The following is a 15,443-nucleotide window of genomic DNA, read 5'->3' on the forward strand; positions in this document are numbered from 1 at the left end:
ATGTTGTCTTCTGTGGAGGAGGTGACAAGTCCAGAATCAAGGGTTAGCAGATTTGTTGTCTGGGGAGGTCTTGCTTTGATTTCTGGATGGCACCTTCCCACTATGCTCTCACTTGGCAGAAGGGGCGAACAAGTTCTCTTGGGCCTCTTTGGAAGTTCCTAAACACAGTCCCCTCCCAATGATTCATCACTTTCAGATTGGCTTTCTTTCTTTCCTGGTTTCCATCTACATGACCACAACTCACCCTCTGGAGTCACCTCACACTCTTACATGGTGCAGCTTCCTCCACCATCGAGTGGAAAGGATGATGTACCGTTGACTTAACAAGTTCAGGGACATTTTAGCAGATTTTGTCCATGACTGTCACAATACAAACCTGAGGCATCTGGGACTGCTGTCTGTGTACATTAAATGAAAAGAAATTTCACCCAGTAAGGAATTCTGTAGGCAACATATTACTGGGAAGAAGTGCGTACCACCCATGCCCCACTTTTTGGTATTGAGTGAAATCCAGGGTTGCTTTACCACTGAGCCATGTCCCCCAGCCCTTTTCATTGTATTTTGATACAGAATATCACTAAATTGTTTAGGGCTTTGCTAATTTGCTGAGGCTGGCCTCAGCCTCCTGAGTCGCTGGGATTATAGACATGCAGGGCGTGTGGAGTGTGCCTTTTGACTTGGAACATATCTTAGTTCGATTTGGGGTGCTAAACCAGTATAACTGACCTGACACTGGATGATTTGTAAAGGAAATAGATTTATTTAGCTCACAGTTTTAGAGCCTGAAAATCTCTGATCAGCTGACGGTTTCTGGTTCCGTCTTGGTGAGGGACTTTCAACTATGTCATAAGATGATAATGGCATGACATTGTAGGATTTTGTGGGAGAGAGATCACTTAGTAAGAATGGAAGCAATAGACAGGGAAGAGGCCGACTTGCTCTATTTATAAAAACTCACACTCACCTCAAAGGAATTAACCCATTCTTATGAGAGCTAATCCACTATGAAAGACTAGCATTAATCCTTTCACAGTGCAGTCCTGAGCCAATCATTAGGTCCTACTTATGAAAGGTACCACCTCACTGGGGACCTGTCATCCATGATAGGATCCTTTGGGGGGCAAACCCATCCAAACCATACCATTCTGCCCCCTGCGCCCCTAAGTTCATGTCATTCTTTCAATACAAAACGCAGTCATTCCATGGCTATAGTCCTCAAAGGCTGAAACCTTGCCAGCACAACTCCAAAGTGCAAAGTCCCAAGTACCATTTGAAACTCAAGGGAAATGACTTCCAACAAGTTACATGGTTTCAGGATACAGCCTTGAAACAGGCACAGGACAGATAGTCCTGTTTCAGAAAGGAAGAATAACCAGTAGAAAGGACTCCCAGACCCTTAGCAAGTCTGAAAACAACCAAAGAAGACACTAGATCCCCAAACTCCAAGTCCAGCCTCCTAGACACAGGGCAGTGGACTGGTCCCCAGGACCTTGGGCAGCCCCACCCCTGGGGTGATGCTGGTTGCAGCCCACATGGCTGCTCTCCTGAGCTGCATGCCATGGCCTGTGGCTTTCCTAGGTTGGCATTGCACACTGCTGGTGGCTCCACACTCCTAGGGTCTCAAGAGCAGTGGTCCCACTCTCATGGCCTCACTAGGCATTCTGGTGAAGAATCTTTGCAGTGACTGCACTCCAACAGCAGGGCCTCCAGAACTTTCCTTTGAAACCCCAGGGGAAGTTGTTGTGACAGCAGAGCCCTTCGATTCTCTACACCTGCAAAATAGCACCAATTGGGCATCACCAAGGTCTGTTGCTTGCTCCCTTTGGAGCAGCATCAGGAGTCATGCCTGGGCTTTCTTGAACCATGGTTGGACAGACCCAGAGCATTTTGCTAGAACACAAGGAGCAGAATCCTGAGACAATGCTGGGGCCCCTTCCATGGTCTTCTGGGCTCTTGATGGAAGGGCACCTGGAAGATTATGTGTAGGCCTCAGGCCTTCTCTCCCATGGTTTTGAAGCAGAGAGCCTGGCTCCTTCCCACCCATGGTACTCTCTTTCCCATCCCCTATATTCTCACCCAATCTCCCATTTTGCTCTTTCGGTGGGCAGACTGTGCATTTTCCAGTGTTTTAGGGTATGCTTGCCTTTGTCAAGTATGATTGTAAATATCAATGAAAATGACCAAAAATAGCCACACAACTCCTTATACATTTTGCTTAGAAATGTTGTTCCCTGAATCCTCTAGGTCTTCAATCTTATATATGGCCTTCCATGACGTCTTTAAGCTTGAATATAGTGTAGCCAAGTGTTTGTAGTGATCAAAGGCAGCGTTTCTTCTAATTTCCACAGATGGCTTCCACTTCCTTCTGAAGCCTCCTTAGGATGGCCTTTACTAAGCACATTGCTATCAGCATTCTGAACATGACCACTTAACCAATCTCTATGATGTTCTAGCTCCTTCTAGTCTCTTTATCGTCTGAACTCTCACCAGGAATACTGATAATTCTCATTTACAGCAGTACAATACTTTTCTTTCTTTTTCATTCTTCAACTTCTTTTGTTGTTGTGTTCAGGGGATTTAACCCCAGGGGACTTAACCACTGAGCCATATCCCCAATTTTTTTTTTTTTTGAGATAGCATCTTGTAAAGTTTGTAGGGCTTCATTAAGTTGCTGATACTGAGGCTGGCTTTGAACTTGCAATCCTACTGCCTTGGAATTCTGAAGTACTAGAATTACAGACATGCACTTTCAAACCCCAACAACCCAAGACTTTTCTTAACTATTCCCTCAAACTCCTCCAACCTCTGGTTGTTAACTAGTTCCAAAGCCACTTCCACAGTTTCAGGTATTGTTTGAGAAACAACACCACACTTGGTAGTAATTTTCTGTCTCCGTTTGCTTTGTGTTTCTGTAACAAAATAGCCAACACAAGGTAACTATAAATAAAGTAATTATTTTGCACACAGTTTTAGATATTGAAAATCAAGATCAGGTGGCCCTCTCTGGTCTGCCTCTGTTTTTGTTTTTGGTCTGTTGTTGTGGTTGACACTACTGGGGATGGACCCAAGGATGAGCTGCCACTGAGCAACATCCCTAGCTCTTTTTGTTTTCACTTTGACACAGGCTCATGCCAAGTTACTGAGCCCGGTCTCAAACACACAAAACTCCTGCCTCAACCTCCCAAGCCTCTGATATTACTGGAGTGCATCACTTTGCCTGGCCTGGTCTACCTCTGGAGAGGGCCTTGTAGCTATGTCATAAAGTGGCAAAGACATGATATAGCAGGATTTTATGAGATAGATCATACAGCAGGAGCAAAGCAAGAGACGGGAGAGTGGCCAGGCTGCCCTGTCAGAACATTCTCGCTTTCCAGGATATTAATATACTCCTATGAGATCAAATCCACTCCAAAAACCTTAGTCATGATCCAATCACCTTCCGTTACACCTCACCCCTTTATTGTCCACCTCTTCAATGTTGCCATGCTGGGAACAAAACTTCCCGCACATGAATCACTGGTGAATAAACCACATCCAGACAATAGCAGAAAGATGATACTAGATTGTCCTCTATGGAGCCTTTACATGGCTGCCACGCCTAGCCTCAACCACAGCAGTTGACACATTGATACATTAGGATCCACCCTGGGCAGGGCAGCAGGAGATCTCTGAGGTTGTTCTTGTCTTTTGTTTTTTCTAATGGATCCTGGCTCAGATCTGCCAATTTCTGCAGAGGCAGAACATGAGACTGTGAAGGGAAAGTGCAAGAGGTGGGAGCCACTGCAGGTGGCAACAACATCAAGAGGACATTGCCTTTACTGAACACCTCCCTGCACCCTAAGGCACAGAGCGAGATGTGGTTGCCCAAGAGCTGCACAGCACAGAGGGATGAGCCTCATATGAGCCAGAAAGGAAAGTTAAAGAACCCAATGTGCCCATCAGCCACTTTCAACAAGTATCTGAACTGACACAACCTAGATTATATGAAATGCACCCTGTCCTTTGCACCATTGTTCGAAAGCAACCCCAGCTATCACATCATCGTAAATTTTTCGTGAGTTCCTACTGAAAAAAAAGAAGAGGAAGATTGATATAGATATTAATATGGATATACAGATAAGTAGATCAATAAAGGTATTTCTGCAATACTGTGTGTTTTCATTATAATGAAATATCTACTCAAATGTTCTAATTTATTATACAATGATACTGATATAGTCTTTACTAAAAAACCCAGATTCAGATAAGGTTCATAATTTGCAAATAGTAGATCATAATACCAACTTTGAAAAATAATTATATTCCACCCATTTCTTTTTTAGTTTACACCCAAAAGTCACCTCTTTTCCTCCATGTAAACCTAACCGCATCATATATACCCTCCAGTCACTCTCTGTGTCTATGTATGAACTAATTCTGGCCTGTGTCATCAGAATACAATCAGGAGGCAGTTGTGGAGAGTCACAGTGGGATAGGCAGAAAGTTTCTGAAGCAAATGTTGACAGATCAGAGTCTTTCCACAGCCGGAGCTGAGGAGGGCCCACCAGGCCACAGTGCTGTAGGCCAGCAGCTGATGGGCAGACCTGAGCCTGAAGTGCATCTTTCTGCCCACAGGCCAGGACTCAGTCAGCCCCATCCGGATCACCCACACCGGGCAGGTATGGGGCAGCCTTGTCCACATGAAGGGCACCAATGTGGGGGTCCACACCTTCCTGGGAATTCCCTTTGCCAAGCCACATCTAGGACCACTGCGCTTTGCAGCCCCTGAGCCCCCTGAATCTTGGAGTGGTGTGAGGGAAGGGACCTCCCACCCGGCCATGTAAGCTCTCCTGGGGTCTGAGGAACCTTAAGGCTGGGGTGGGGAAAGGTACTTCCGTGGTTCCTTCATCTAAACTGCTCAGGCAGTTTTCCTCTGCATTGAGAAGATTCTCATATGCGTGTTTCCAATGAGAGAGGATCAGAGAGTAGCAGTTGCTAACTTCCCCAGGCTCCCGTCTCAGGCCTTGGCACCCACAGAGCATTAGTTGCAGAGACACATTTGTCCCAGCTCATGTTTTGACAGAAGTTCTCTGCAACCAGCGGATGTGTGTCTGGGAGAGTGTGAGTTTGGCTTTAAGAATCTATAAAAGGGCTGAGGAACTTCCAGACCCAGGGGCTTAAACATGGACGTGCACCTGAGGAACCTCCGGATCCGTGGGCCTAAATAAGGACGCCTGAGGAACTTCTGGATCCGGGGGCCTAAACATGGACACGCACCTGAGGAACCTCCGGATCCGTGGGCCTAAATAAGGACGCCTGAGGAACTTCTGGATCCGGGGGCCTAAACATGGACACCTGAGGAACTTCCGGATCCTAGAGCCTAAACATGGACGTGCACCTGTGACACTTCTGGATGCTATGGCCTAAACATGGATGTGTGCTCGAGGAACTTCCGGATCTGGGCACCTAAACATGGACATGCACCTTTGAAACTTCTGGATCCCGATCTGGGGGCCTAAACATGGATGTCTGAGGAATTTCCGTATCCGGGGGCCTAAACATGGATGTGTGCCTGAGGAACTTCCGGTTGCTACGGCCTAAACATGGAAGACTGATGAGCTTCCGGAACCTAGAGCCTAAACATGGATGATGCTGAGGAACTTCCGGACCCGGGGGCTTAAACATGGACGTGCGCCTGAGGAACTTCTGGATGCTGTGGCCTAAACATGGACGCCTGAGGCACTTCTGGATCCGAGGGCCCAAAGATGGACGTGTACCTGAGGAACTTCTGGATCCAGGGGCCTAAACATGGACGTGCGCCTGAAGAACTTCCAGATGCTACGGCCTAAACATGGAGGAGAGGACTGAGGCATTCCAGATCCTGGGGCCTAAACATGGACGCCGGAGGCACTTCCGGATCCTAGAGCCTAAACAAGGATGCTGAGGAACTTCCAGACCCCGGGGCTTAAACATGGACATGCACCTGAGGAACCTCTGGATCCGTGGGCCTCAGTATGGACGCCTGAGGAACTTCTGGATCCGGAGGCCTAAACATGGACACTTGAGGAACTTCAGGATCCTAGAGCCTAAACATGGATGTGCACCTGAGGCACTTCTGGATGCTATGGCCTAAACATGGATGTGCGCTCAAGGAACTTCCAGATCTGGGCACATAAACATGGACGTGCACCTTTGAAACTTCTGGTCCCGGACCCGGGGGCCTAAACATGGATGCTTGAGGCACTTCCGATTCCGAGGGCCTAAACATGGACGTGTCCCTGGAACTTCTGGTCCTTGTGCCTATAAAGGGCAGGGCGTGACTCTCAGAAGGGACGTGGCCCATGAAGGGGAGCTGAGTATGGGGCCTGTTGGGGGGCAGACTGAGCTCTCGCACCCTGAACTTGAATGTGACGGTGGCCTTCCCCTGGGTGTCACTTCCTCCCCTACCAGGCGGTGCCGGGGAGGAAGTGAGACAAGGCACAGGGGCCAGGCCACCGACTTTCTCCTCTCTTAGCCAGGCGCCCAGCCTGGCTGGGGATGGGGACATCTTATGACACTAGCTGCCTCCTGTATCCCTGACCCAGGACCTCAGGGACCACAGGCAGGGAGTCCTTGATATGATTCTCCCCTGGCCACTGACCCTCAGCCCCGGGGTCTGCCCAGGGAGAGCTCTGTCTCTCAGAGGGTCAGGGGGTCCCTGTGACCTGCTGCTCCTTACACACTGTCATCCTGGGTGAGCAAAGGTCAGGACACTAGATGCTACTAAGAGTGACATTTCCTAGATGGGTGGCTGGGGACTTTGCCCCTATCTCCAGGCCTCAGACACTGGATGATCCCTCCCAAAGACAGAAAATAACCCCACACTGCCCAAGACTTATTTTTAAGCTTTGGATTCTGAAATTTTCCTGCTGCCACCTTCTTTGTGAAGCCAGTTTTTCACATAGACAATATTCCAGGGGGAAAAAAACAACAACATGGAGTCAATCAAACCAAGCTGACACAAGAGAAATCTGGTTTGGAGGGAAAACAGCCATTCTCAACTGGCAAAATACTGAAGTTCCCTTGTCCTTATTTTGTGTAAGCAAAATAAATAATCTGATGTTAACTCATAAAATTATTTTTGATGAGTGCTTGGCTCATAGAAAAACTGATTCTGTCTTATGGAATGAAGTGTTACCTGATTTTAAAATTAAAAATGAAGCCAATTAGGATTGTTAAATTACACTGTCATAATTCTGTTCTTTGATAGCAGAAATAAATAAACCTTTAAAATAAAAAGAACCTATAAAAGACCCAGCAGTACATACTCTATATTCCTGAGGAGGGAGCAATAGTGGCTCCTTTGGGATGCCCCCTCTACATTCACTATGCAAGCCCACAGAGCCAGGGGCCAGAGACCAAGAAACAGGTGCAGGTGCTTATAGCTGGAGACTCTGTGGGAGGGATGTGATTCCCTGAGAGTCTCCTCTACCCATTCATGCACCACCTGTGTGGAGACACCTATGACAGGGATTATTTGGTCAATACATGCAGCCAATGTTTCCCAGACAGACCCCTAGAGTCATGATTGCCCAGCCTCAGGGGGAGTGGGACGCAAGTGCTCAACAACCTTGAGACCTCCTGGAGGTCTGGGCTCCATCCCAGCTTCCCCCGAGCCTGTGGCCTTGAACTTGGTGGGAAGAGTCTCTGGAGAAGGATCAAGTGTGAGCAGGGTTGAAGGGGAGTGGGGACCGAGGGTGACTGAGAGCACCCAGACTCACTCTGGACCCACAGTCTGGTTTTGTCCATGGCACAGCTCCTGGAATAACTGCTATTATCACCAGGTGTCTGCAGGATGTGGCTAGGAATACACTGGTTGCGAACCTCTTGAATCTGACCCTCCCTCTCATCCCATGTCAGAGGACTGCCTGTACCTCAGCATCTACTCACCTGCCCATGCCCGTGAGGGCTCTAACCTGCCTGTGAGTGCCAAACCTTGGTCAGCTGCTGAGTGGGAGGATATCTGTTTTGCAAGAAGACTTTTTAAAGATGAGAGTAGCCTGAGTCCCGCTGCAGTGGGGACCCTGATAAAAAGACTCTTACTAATAGGTTCAAGAAAACCTTCTTACTTGGGGTGAGTAACTGAATCCTGGGCATGGGATTACAGAGACCTGGTTGTCCCCAGAGGTCTTAGGCTGTGGCCCTAGGGTAGATCCAGTGCCACAGTCTGGCTGGGCACAATTCAGGAGCCACTTGTCAAAAGAAACTAACTTTATTTTTAGAACTACAAACGCCAAACAAAACAGCTCCTCAGGATAAAACCCTCAGAGCCCAACTGCCACCACCGGCTTCCACAAGCTTCTCACCCACACAAACCTCACCACCTCCCACAATCCTCCTGCTCTTGAGGCCGATTGGCTGGGTCGCGTGGGTGGAGTCAAAGAAGTCCCCCAATGAGCAGCTCCGTGGTCTGAAAGAGCAGGGAAACAGCCCAATGAGCAGCTCCGTGGAGGAGCCAATCAGCTAGATGTTGCTGGGGCCGCTGTGAGCCAATCATCAGCCGGCAGCTGGAAGTTTGCTGGGGCCCCTTTGGCTGTGGCTCTCAACAATCCAGTACCCAGACAACCCATTCATATCAGGGAGAGACAATCAGGAGCTCAAGGACTGCACTTTGACATCACCCAAATTCCTAAATATTGATTATCTATTGAGCTAATAAAAATGGGGAACACTGGTTAATGTTTATGTGGGACTTTCAGGGAGACACCCTTTTATTTCCATCTCAAAGGACTTCTGGTAATAATACAGACAGACTTTGATATATGGGAAGGCTCAAAGGCATAAGCAATCTTGGATTTCTGAATGAACCAGAGTCACTTGCCCATAAGAAATATCTTGTCACCTGCTGGGGTGCTGTCCATGTGGGTAACTACTCAAAGACTATCAAAAAGTGGTGGATAGACTAGAGATCAGCCCAGGGGGGATTTGGGCTTGGTGAGGGCTACATGGCATCTGTCTTGATTTCCAAGGTAATAGTATGGATCCATGAAGGTGCCTTGGTGGTGGGCATGGCTTCCATATATGATGGTTCTATTCTGGCAGCCATTGAAAATGTACTGGTGGTCACTATCCAGTACTGCCTGGGTGTTCTGGGCTTCTTGGGGTGAGCCTGGGACAGGGATAGTCAATGGGGACAGAAGAGACAGATGATGGTCCAGTGATCACTGTCCCTGCCACTTTTCAGCACTGAAGACCAGCATGCCACTGGGGCTACCTGGACCAAGTGGCTGCCCTACTCTGGGCCCAGCAGAATATCCCCCACTTTGGAGGCAACCCTAATCAGGTCACCATTTTTGGCGAGTCTGCAGGTGGCACTAGTGTGTCCTCACATGTGGTGTCTCCAATGTCCCAAGAATTCTTCCATGGTGCCACCTCATCTAATCTGAGGTGGTTTCCATGGTGAGTGTCCTCAACCACCAAAGCCAAGATCCACTGTCTCGCCCCTCACCATCATAGCCACTTCTACTCTGTCTGTTCAGGGGGGACAACAACAGTTGGGGTATCTTCGAAACTGATGTTGCTGCAAAGATTGCTCAGGGGTTCAAGGGTCACCTTCCACACACATCTACCTGACAGTGGTTGATTTTGCTCTGTGGTTGCAAAGCTGCACCCTGGGAGCCTCATCCTAAGAAGAACCATCTAAACAAGTTTGATGGCTCCTCTGGCTGACACCTGAGCCTCAGGGAGGGTAGAACAATTTCATACCTGCAGGAATCCACACACAACACCCTTTGAGAATTAGGGGTCACCTGCACTCATCTGGGACTTTAGACAACACTCGCCTCCAGCCTGGAGGGATGATCCAGACCCTGCCTGGTCCCTTTACAAATGGTGGCCAACCTATCTGCCTGTGGGAAGGTGGAGGCAAGGGCCTTGGTGAGCTGCCTGTGGGGAGCTGCCTGTGGGGCAAGAGCAAAGAGGAAATGCCGGCTATTACCAAGATCAGGCTGAATGGTCATGGGTATTGAGGAATGGCATGGAGACTAAGTGGGGAAGAATGCTCAAGTGCCCTTCAAACTCGTGGGACAGTTACCTCATTTCCATACTATTGTCTGCCTTTGAATTGGTGGAACAGGCCTTGAGGAACTACTCATGGTACATTTTAGGGTGAGCATTTAGGAATGAGCCAGCAAAAGTGGAAAGCACTCAGAGGATATCAGGAATTTTTTAAACCTTGACCTTGCTTCCTGTCATTGAGTGCCCCCTCAGGCCCTCAAGACCATCTCTCGTGTGGTAGATGGGACCTTCCTGCCCAGGCATGAGGAGCTTCTGGCTTTGGCTGGTTTTCAGCATGTCCCCAACATCGTTGGTGTCAACAATGATGAACTGAGTTGGCTTCTTGCCACAGTGAGGTCCATCCTCCTATCTGCTGTGTCTGGGAAGCCCTGAGGAGATTTCACACATTTGTAGCTCTAGGTTCCTCCATCTCTAAATCAAGACTTTCTGCCACCCAGGGCTCAGACACTGCAGACACCCAGAAGGAAATGGACAGAGGGATTGTGCAGTCTATTCTTCAAAGCATGTCGGCACAGTAGGTGAGGTTCCTGGGGTCCTGAAAAAAATCAAGAGGACACCATGCTCAGTGGTACACACCTGTAATCCCAGTGACTCAGCAGACTGGGCAAGAGGATCACAAGTTCAACGCTGTCCTCTGCAATTTAGCAAGGCCCTGTCTCAAAAGGGCTGGGGATATGCTAGATATAGAGTGCCCCTGGGTTTAATTCCCAGTACTGATGAAAGAAAAAAACAATAGAGGGCACACTAGATATCCTGCTCACTCAACAAACCCCAGCAAAAAAGACTGACCTGTGTGTTTGATAATATATGAGGTCGCCCCACAACTTGCTCCTTTCATCCATTCCCTGTTCATCCGCCTACCCACAGGCCTTTTCCTTCCTTCCCCAGATCTTGCTTAAAGGACTTTCAATGATCCCCTGTGCTAGATGTTGCCTGCTAACTTTGGTGACCTGTTAATGTAGGAGTACATGGGAGACAATGAGGACCCCCACACCTTCAGACTCTAGCTCCACAAAGTGATGGTGGACTTAATGTTTCTGATTCCTGCACTCCAAGCAGCATACTATCAGTGTGGCCATATCTTTGCTGAATTCTAGCTGCATAGGAATGCAGCTCACAAGTGTGGGTCCCAGGTGAGGTCTTTGGTGTCCTGGTCCCCACAGATGTCTTTATCAAACTCTGGAAGCAATATACATGGTAGCTCTCATATAGAAAATCCTCATGGTTAGTGTAAGAGACAGACATCACCTCTATTTGACAAATGAAGAGGCCGATTTAATGGCACTTAGTGATTTCCCCATGAGAACACAGCAAGGAAGTCCAGGGTTATGATTTACCAAGAACCTTTTCTACTACCCCTGCGCCAGCTTGGGGCTCCCCTTTCCACTGTCCAGATTGTATCCAACTTTGGACCTAGATATCTTGAAAACATGGGTAAAGCAGGGGAGCTCCAGGTGAGGGGGCCATCTCATCACAGCCTGTCTATGCACCCAGGTTCCCATGCCCCTGTCTACTTCTAGACAGGGACCCAACATCTTCAAGAACATCAAACTGCCCCATGTGAAGGCTGACTGATGATGAGATCATCTTTGTCTTTTGATCCTTAAAGGGCAGTAAACTCCTCATTCACCAGGAGCTTAGATAGAGCCCTAGCTGGGTCCCCAAGGTATGTTGCTATAAAGATGAGGAAACTAGCTCAGAGAGAGAATAGGATGAGGGATCCACCATATTACAGTTCATAAAGATGCTTTAGGATTAGAATGTAAGTCCTTTCCACTCCAATCTGTGATCCCTCTACCTGTCCCCACCTTAATCATGGTATCTAGCATAGGAGGAGAGGGGGTTGGTTAGAGGCATAATCATTTCTAAAATGACACCCCAAGGTCCAAAAGTAGAAAGGAACTACTGGGCCAGGGGTGAGCCAAGAGTGGCTTCAACTGGAGACTGAGATGAGTAAAGGCAGGTTAGGTAAGCACAGGGCCCAGACCCAGGATGGTTAGGGTAGGAAAGGGACTCAGCCTTAGGACCCAGGGACAGGCTACAGCTGGGGTGGTGAGTGTGGCACAGGAGTGGACAGCTGGATGGGATTGGCCAGGACCTGGACTCTTGTCCTCCTCCTACTACAGTTGAGCTCACTGAGGAGGAGGAGCTGCTGAGCAGGAGGATGATTAAGTACTGGGCCAACTTTGCTTGAAATGGGTGAGGACACCTGCACACCTCAACCTCCCAGGGGACACAGGCCCTTCATTGCTCCCCTTGTCTGAGGTGACCTCATCAGCACATATGTGTCCTTAATCACATCCTAGCACCCTCCCCAACCTGAAGACTCACACTGAAAGAGGGTGCTTTATGGGAGCAGGTCACTGGTCTCTTCTCACAGTGGTCTAGAGGGTGAGCCATAGTGCTGGGCTACCATGAAAGCCAGCATCTCACAGGGAAGGGCAACACAGGCCAGGCTTCCCTGCCCTGTGGGGAACGACACTAGTGAGAGGTCATTGCTTTCCTATAACAGGAAACTTTTACCATTCTCAATGCTCCTGCCAGCCCGACCACCTGGCCTGCCAAAATGGGTTGGTAATGGTAAGGGTAAGTCTGAGCTTAGCAGGGTTCAGACTGACCCTCACCCTACCTCCTGGGAGGGCATATACACAGGAACCCCAAAGGAGAGGGACAAATCCACTGGCTATTGTTCCACCAGGATCAGCAGTACCTGCATCTGGACATCCAGCCTACTGTGGGCCAGGCCCTGAAGGCCCACAGGCTGCAGTTCTGGACCAAGATCCTGCCTCAGAAGATCCAGGAGCTACAGGAGCTGAGGATAAGCATACAGAACTCTAGCTTCCTTGTCAGGAAGAGATGAGTGGGCTGCATGCAGGTGGGGTCTGCCTGTGTTGTCCTCTCTTGTCCACCAGAAGCCAGGGTTGACCCTCTCATTCACAGAGCCATCCATACACTCTTTATCTATCCATTCAGCTAACACTGATAAAGAACTCACCTCATGATGTTCATTGCCCAGGTGCAGTGGGTTCTCTCTTGTTAGATACACTCAGTAAATTCCCCCAGGAAGCTGTGGATGCCCACCTTCCTCCAATGGGCCTGAATATACTCCCCACTGGGCCTAAGTATATTCCTCCCTTCCTCCCCTCCCCTCTCCAGTACTTTCTGTCTCCTCTCCTCCGACCACCTAGACACTCTTCAAAGGAGGGCTATGCTGTGAGATTGTTGCCCACACCTGAGTGTCAAAATCCCACATCTACTTCTCAGCAAGTCCCATGTATTCTCATCTCTGACATTGACCACTAGACAAACTAGACTAGAAAATCTGTTTACCTAAACCCCTAATCTTGGTACATTCAGACTGCTGTAACAAATATCATCACAAAGTAGGTAGCTGATAAACAACAGAAAATTATTCAGAGTTTTTGAGGTTTTTTCCAAGGTCAAATGCCAGCCTGGCATGGTAGCACACACCTGTAAACTCAGCAACTCAGGAGACTGAGGAAGGAGGATCACAAGTAGAATATCAATATCACCAACTTGGCAAGATCCTGTCTCAAAATTAAAAATGAATAGGACTAGGGATGTAGTTCAGTAATAAAGTTTCCCTGGGTTCAATCCTCAATACTGAAAGAAAAAGAAAGAAAGTAAGATGCCAGCAGATTGGGAGTCTGTGGAGAGCTTGCTTTTGGCTTTTTCACTCATGGACGGCACCTTCTCACTGAGTCATTACATGGTATAAGGGACAAATAATGCCTCCCATGACCATATTGAAGCCAGAATTAAAGACAGGCAGTCAATGTAGATAGGTAATAAGGTCGATGGAGAAAATAAAGGCCAGTTGGAGTCCAGGAAGTTGGAGACCACCCCTGGGAGACTGGAATGGTAATGCCTCCTGAGCACTTGGACTACCAGGATTCCCTGCCTGTACTGCCCCTCCTAGAAGGTGGTTCATGAAGCACCCCCTGAACAGACAGGGAGCTGCTAATTAAGGTCCCCTGGAATGCAGGTCTCTCTCTTCCTTCCCCATCACTCCATCTTGGCACTTCCAGCACACCTGCTTCTCACCTTTTGGCCATTCCACCAGCATCTCCTGGGCCTCTTCAGGAAGGAAGAGATAAGGGGGAAGAGAGCAGGAAAACAAAGAAAGTCTGAAATGTCTAAAAGGTGCAGGATGCTCTCACTCCTTGGGATAGCAGGATACCACCAGCTATGGCCCCCTTCTTTCTCCTAGGAGAAGTCTGTATTACTACTTTTTGAATTAAACCTCCTTTATAGGCTTGCCTTGGCACTTCTCTAGTGTTCAGACTTAAACACTGGAGGAAGAAGAACCACCACAATTACTGGTGGTTTCCTATTCGTTCCCTAAGGACCCTAACTCTTTAGGTACCTGGGATTGAACTCAGGGGCACTCGACCACTGAGCTACATCCCCAGTCCTATTTTGAATTTTTTAGAGACAGAGTCTCTCTGAGTTGCTTAACACCTCAACATTGCTGGCTTTGAATTCCCCCTCCTCTATCCTCCTGTCTGAGCCTTCAGAGCCACTGGGATTACAGGCATGCACCACCACGCCCAGCTAGGACCCTAAATCTTAATACCATCATATTGGAGATTAGGTTTCAATGTGTGAATTGGGTGGACACAAGTTCTCAGACTGTAGTACCTATAGCCCAAGATCTCAGCCACTAAGAATGCAAACTACTGGAAAATTTCTCTGCCTATTTAAAACAACCCATTCACCCATCTATTTCCATCCCCACACTTGTGGGAAGCAGGACTGGGTTTTTCCATTGACCCTAAAGCCTGGACCAACTGAGCATGTCCAAGAGAGCCTGAGGTATGTCCTCGGGGTCCTATCTCCTGAAGTTGGTTCTTATTCTCTATGAATCTGCAGACACTGTGAACCCCACACTGACAAGATTATACCACATCTGAGAAGATGTTTCTCTGTATGGTGTGTCCTGAAAGAGGCCTTGGAGACTCAGGAGGTCCAGAGAAGAGATCCTTGTCCCTGGTTCCCTGAGAACCTCTCCATCCAGTAAGGTGTCCCTCTGCCTTGCCGAATTCCCCCTGCAGCCTCCTGACCATCCCCCACCCACTATGGATCCACATCATTGATTTTCCTTCTCCCCTCATTGCTCTCCCTAAGCTTCTCTGGCCCCTCCTATAAAAACCCTCTCATCTTTTCTCATTGTACAAAGGCAGCAAATAATGCTCAATGTGTCTCTGGGGTCCCTCAAATCTTTTTCTCTCAGACATTCAGAGGCTGGATTTCTCATTCCAAAGAACATGGGAGCCCCCCACTCCCCAACCTCTGACTGACATGCCCTCCTGGGGCACCACTTTTCCCAGGGGAGATGACCCCCTTGTTTCCATTGACTACACTTAAGCCCAAACAAAGAACTTTAT

At 48.4% G+C, this 15,443-nt stretch overlaps 1 pseudogene; it reads left to right on the top strand.

Annotated features, from left to right (window-relative positions):
* Nucleotides 1-12,895, top strand: LOC101961202 (cocaine esterase-like; annotated as a pseudogene).
* Nucleotides 12,896-15,443: the final 2,548 nt, after the last annotated feature.

Source organism: Ictidomys tridecemlineatus, chromosome 15 (genome assembly GCF_052094955.1).
Source record: "Ictidomys tridecemlineatus isolate mIctTri1 chromosome 15, mIctTri1.hap1, whole genome shotgun sequence".
Taxonomy (NCBI): Eukaryota; Metazoa; Chordata; class Mammalia; order Rodentia; family Sciuridae; genus Ictidomys; species Ictidomys tridecemlineatus.